Source organism: Echinops telfairi, unplaced genomic scaffold (assembly GCF_000313985.2).
Source record: "Echinops telfairi isolate 266 unplaced genomic scaffold, ASM31398v2 ScPeMD7_44;HRSCAF=162, whole genome shotgun sequence".
NCBI lineage: Eukaryota > Metazoa > Chordata > Mammalia > Afrosoricida > Tenrecidae > Echinops > Echinops telfairi.
This window is the reverse complement of record NW_022103942.1, coordinates 10,430,757-10,436,606: the sequence shown is the minus strand read 5'-3', so window position 1 is coordinate 10,436,606 and position 5,850 is coordinate 10,430,757.

Here is a 5,850-nt window from a genome sequence, read left to right as displayed (position 1 = left end):
TTTCTCTGGTTTTTGGTATGTGAAAGCCAGGATTGGTGAAACTATAGGGACAGCAAATAGAATAAGGGTTTTGGGGAGGCGGGGCGGGGGGGCGGCAGTACAGTAATGGTGTAGGGGGGCCAGGCACAAGACAGATGATGTCACGGAGTCCAGAAAGGAAAGAAAGTAATGTTCAGAAACGGATTGTGGTAGGAATTGTACAATTCCTCTTGATATGGTTGAACTATGGAATGATGATTTATATTAACTCCCAATTTTAAAAAAAATTATAAAATAAAAATAGAGGAAGAGTCATATATAGCCCATAAACCCCTTCATGTTAAATAAGCATCTTTTAAAATTATCTCTATGAAAGAAAATGAACTAACGAGGAAGCAAAATATGAATATAGTCATGAAGCAAAAATGGAAGAAATGCCTGTACTGCTTGCAGGACAGCGATTTATTTCACGTGGCTCTGCTAGCCATGGTCTCTATTACTTTCACCAAATGATCTTTTCCTGAAGGATCTGAGTGTGAATGTGGGGGAGACACTGATAGGATTCATTTGTCAGTGCTTGTTAGCGGGATTTATTGTGACTGCCTTCGTGCTGCCCCCAAAATGAGCCGCAGCAGCAGCAGCAGCAGCACAACCAGGACCTAAACATGAGGCAGTGATGGACTTCCCTGCCCACACAGCAAGTAAAGCCTAGTGCTTTGGGGCAGGTGAGCATGTAATTGGTGAACTGGGTCTTCTGACCCGCAGAGCTGGCACTGAGTGCCTTTGGGTTGAGGCTTACAGGGAAGCTACGTGCCCTTTAAGCATTCATTAGCAGCCCTGAGAGAACTTGGTAATATGTCCTGACTGAACAACTCAGTTCTGAGCATTTCTCACTTGAATTGTAACCTGGTAACTTCATAATAAACCCCATAATCACGAACATTATCGGTGTGTGCTGTGTGCCCATTGTGATAAATTAGAGAACCTAGCTAGAAACATATAGAGTGCTGTGTGAGACAGAGCACTGCCTTTTGTACTTGCTTGTTGCAACCACAGCAAACCTAAGTAGGGGCAAGTTTAGAGAAAGGTAGCCATTTCTAAGCATTTGCTATCTTCTCATTGCTTCTAGTGATGAAATGTACCTGCTCTGTCTATTGCCATACAAGATCTGGGTCATCGGAAAAAAGGAAAATTAAGAGGGGATGGAAGAATGAAACAGAGGGCAACATGGAGAGACTAGAAAAGCTGTTTAGACTTGCTTTGAAGAGACTTGGGAATTCTGCTTAAGCCGTATTCTCCGCTTTCGCCTCTATGTTTACTCCTGAGTCCTACTTCTGCTTTGTTATCCCGAGAGACTGACCTTTAAGAGTTTAATCAACTAATCTCTTTTGCCCTGTGTGTCTTCATGTTGAGTTTGGCTAATGGATACTATTACCAGATTAGAGGGAAAGAGGACAGAAATTGTATAGGTTTCCAAGGGTTTGTCTCCCTAGATCAGTGGTTCTTAACCTTCCTAATGACGTAATCCTTTAAGACAGTTCCTCCTGTTGTGGTGATCCCCCAACCATAACATTATTTTTGTTGCTACTTCACAACTGTAATTTTGCTACATTTATGTATTGAATGACCCCTGTGAAAGGGTCGTTCGACCCCCAAAGGGGTCGCGACCCTCAGGTTGAGAACTGCTGCCCTAGATGCTTGAGGTTTGCAATGACTACATTTGCTGCAGCTTCACTTGGGTGGGTTTCTACTACAATTTCAGGATAAGCTGGGTTCCAGGAAGTCTCGCCTTGCCCTTTCAATATTAGTGGTAGAATAAATGATACTTAAAATTGATAGCTGCGGGGTACTTTATTCCTTGGTTTCTTTTATTCATATGCTTTACTAAGGGATCCCTTTGTTGAAGACATTCAGTACCTCATTCAAGTGTGCCATCTTTTGGGAGGGGGGGCAGGGACAGGATTTTGACTGATACTTTGTTGGTGGGGCATGGGGCAAATTTTAAGACAGCTATAAGGGATGGAAATAGATGAATCGTTCCTATCTCAATAGACTGAGATTCGAAGAGAAGATTCTGAGGGCATTCTGCAGCATAGGATGAGTGTAGCACCCCTCCTTTTTAAAATGAGAATGACTAATAAATTCTTAAATTGCTTATTCTTGGTCTGAGTTGGTGCTTCCTTGCATGCATATACAAAATAGGATAGGCCCATGAATTGACTTGGATTTACATAATCATACAGGATTATTCAATTTGATTGTTGGTACAGTGGACAAAGAAAAAAGCACTCAGATGCTAACAGAACGGTTCTGTTAGCTTCACACCCACTGCTTGCTTCACGGGAGAAAGTTGTGGGAGCCTGCTGCCATGAAGACTCTAGTCATGGAACTTGATGGATCAATTCTAGTTTGTCCCGTGGCATAGTTATGAGTTGGCATGGACTCATCTGCAGCCAGGCTTTTGAAAAAATCAAATCCATCTAGAACTGATGATATGGGATCAGGAATACCCAAGGCCAGTGCAGCTGCTATGTTTCTACAGACTTTCAGTGAGTCACTGTGGTGGAGAATTGAATTTTCTTATCAGGTGAATGGTTTTTACAGAATATTTCCTCTGTTTCTCAAATAGTTAGGATTTTTTGAGAGCTCAATGACCCAATCCGGTTGTTTGTTTACATTTTAAAGCATGCTTCCAAGAAAATGAACAAAAACTAAGTGAGTACTTTCTGTGCATGATTTTATTAGTCTGTAGAGCAGAGTTCAGATCTCAAATTTTTATCTGTTACCAGAATCTATGATTTTCCTGCAGCAAATGGGACAGGTCAAGTTGTCAGCCAGCCAGCCATCCATGCAGTGAGCATGATATTCATGTGAGCAAGGCAGTATCCATAGTTGGTTGTCTTCTGTGTATTCTGTAATGCAAACACTACAGGATGTTATTGCATTGTGTTCAGTAAAGCATCAGATGTCCAAGTTGTCAAACTGTTCTTTAGTGATTCCTGTAGGTTGGTCTTCATTAAATTCACGTTGGTGAATAAACTGAATCACATTAGGAAAGGGCCAAAGGACCCAGGGTTGTCCTTCTTGACTGAATTCTGATAATGACCCTAATGATGCACTTCCTTCATCGCTGTTTTCAAATAGCCCTGAACTAATTTCTGAAAATTCATGACTAGAGCTAGAGCTAGATATTGTACTAGAACTTGAACTAGAAATGTAACTGGAGCTTGAGCTGGGAATTAATGAAATATATGGGTTTCTGTCAAAGCTAGGATTGGAATCAGATCCAGAAGGGCCAGTACGATCAGAATCACCACTGCTCTCATTCTCTGTCTGTTCCCTGTTTTCACTTGAAGCTGAGTCACTAGGCTCCAAAATAGGCTCACTATACACCAAATCACCAGGCTCTAAAAAAGACTCACTCCAAATGAAGTAACTAGGCCCTGAAGTAGGCACATTTTGTATCAAGTAACTAGGCCCTAAAATAGGTACACTGTGCATCAAGTTGCTTGATTCATCAAACACTGTCACTATCTGTGGGAATGTGCTCTGCATTGCACCAGATTCTGTATCACTTAAGACAGTACTTGAAGTTCTATTAATGAGCCCTCTCATGCTACTGTCATATGTTCTCAAACCTGGATGCTCAGACTGTGAAAACATATGGCTTAATCCCCCTCCTCCATCTTAATGAGTGATGAGGTTTCCAGGTGTCTGAGGTGTTATCAGAGCTTCACTAGCTATGCTGCCTTCCATCTCACTGTCCTTAAAGACTAACTCTTTGTATTTCAAGATCTAAGAGTCTGTCAGGGTTTTCTGTTCCCGTCTCCAAAGTTCTTCATTGATGATTATCCCTGAAGGACTTTCTCGTGGAGCGGCATCCCTTGACTCAGAAGTTGTAAGCAGAACCCTACTTTGTGTCTCCGTGCCAGTTATTGGCTCTCTCTGTGTTTCCTGATGCTGTGTTCTAGAATTAACCTGTTTCCTTGAATGTAGGATGCTCAGAAGTCTGAGATAAAGGAAAATGATAAGATTTTTGTGACATTACACTCATTAGATTCAGAGGTGGTGAGTCACAGTCAATTCTGAATCTGGCTCTCTGGTGGTCTGCACTAATGATTCTTGATTTTCTTTGGCCTCTGGTAGGTTGGACTTCTGTTAATGGTGGACATTGTTCTAAGAGTGGATTTTCTACTTTGCCTTGGCTGTTATTTTCCATACACCACCCTCCCCCCAATAGAATATCTTGAAGGTGGGGCATATTCATGCAGTGTATTTGGTCTCCCGTTATGGGTAAAATTTCCTTCTAATCTGAATCTGAAATCATCATGGTTGGGTTTATTCTGGCTCACTATTTCGCAAGATCCTTTTTCTCTCTATCTACTGCTTATAAGTTTCAGTTTGTTCAAAAGACCTAAACCAGTCTCCAATGGAATCACAATAAAATAATTTATCTGAAGTGTCTTGTCCAAAATTAACAAAAAATTGGGGAGGGAGAATAGAAATATTAGGACAATCATTAAAAAGTACTCTGGTAGTTTATTACTAAAACAAACAAAAATGAGCACTTAAAAGGTCCAAGGTTTTCAACAGACTCTATGGTTATAGAGTTAATTCTTTTGTAAACTACACTGTCTAGAGTTACTGAAAAAGACACAAAAGTTTCCATTTGATGTTTTTAAGAAAGTGAACTAATCCTGACAAAATTGAGAGAATTCGTTAAAGTGACGTTAAAGAAAGATTCTATTTTCAAAATTTCACCATATTCAGAGCATAGCCCTAAACAGTGGGGCTGAATATGAAAATGGGGGGGAAACACCACACATTTAAAATTATTTTTTATTCCACTATCAATGCAATGTAATGAATAAAGTAAGCAACAATAAAGAATAAACGGGCCACAAAAATGCTAGGAGAGATGGAGTTTTCCACAAACTTAAAAAAGTCCTCAACATAGTACCTATGTTTTAGGTCAAATTCCCCTTTTGTCAAATTCTCATTAATCTACATTCATTATTTAGGGTCTTAAGTGCCCTTGATAATACACAGCCCACATGCAAACCCACTCCTGACCCATAATGGCCCGGGCCTGTAGGCCAGGTTAGAAGTGTGCCATGGGATTTCCAAGGCTGTCAATCACTGCAGGAGCAGACTGCCACGTCTTTCTCTGGTGGACCAGCTGGTGGGTTCAAACTGCTGAGCTTTTGCTGAGCAACCGAGCGCTTTAAGCACTGTGTTACTAGGGCGCCTGATAATCCATAGAAGTGTATTGAAGTTGTAAGACTAGTGCCAAAATATAAACGACGTTTATCAGTTGGAAAGTACTTGAGTACCTCTTATGGACCTGAACTGTCAGGGAATTGTGGGTCCGTTCAGAGGAACATACTGAACTTAGCACCAAACAGACAGGCTTGCTCCAAACCGCACTGTTTAAAGGAGCCTCTCAGTGACATAGTAAAATCATCTACTTGACAAGTGTGTGTGTAAAAACAACAGCCACTAAAGAGTCCTCCCCTGCTGTGCAGGCCTTGTAGTGACAACCAAAATGCCTATGAGCATTGCCTAATGCCCCTCGGGGCCAGTGGGGGGGCAGGGGAAACAAAATCCCCAGTTGCAAACCACTTAGACTAAGCAATCTTCCTTTGTGTTGGTGAGGAAGCCACATGACTACAAAGATGCAGTCTTTCTGGAAGAAGGAGAAACTTCCACAGGACCTAGGGCACCACTGGGGGAACAGGTGAGGTGAGAATTATAGCTCTCTGTGTCCCGATTCGAACCTGAATGGGATGGAGAAAAAAATCCCCACCTTCATATTCCCATCAAACAGTACTGCCAGTTTTCTTTTAATGACTGCTCCCTTTCAAGTGTATG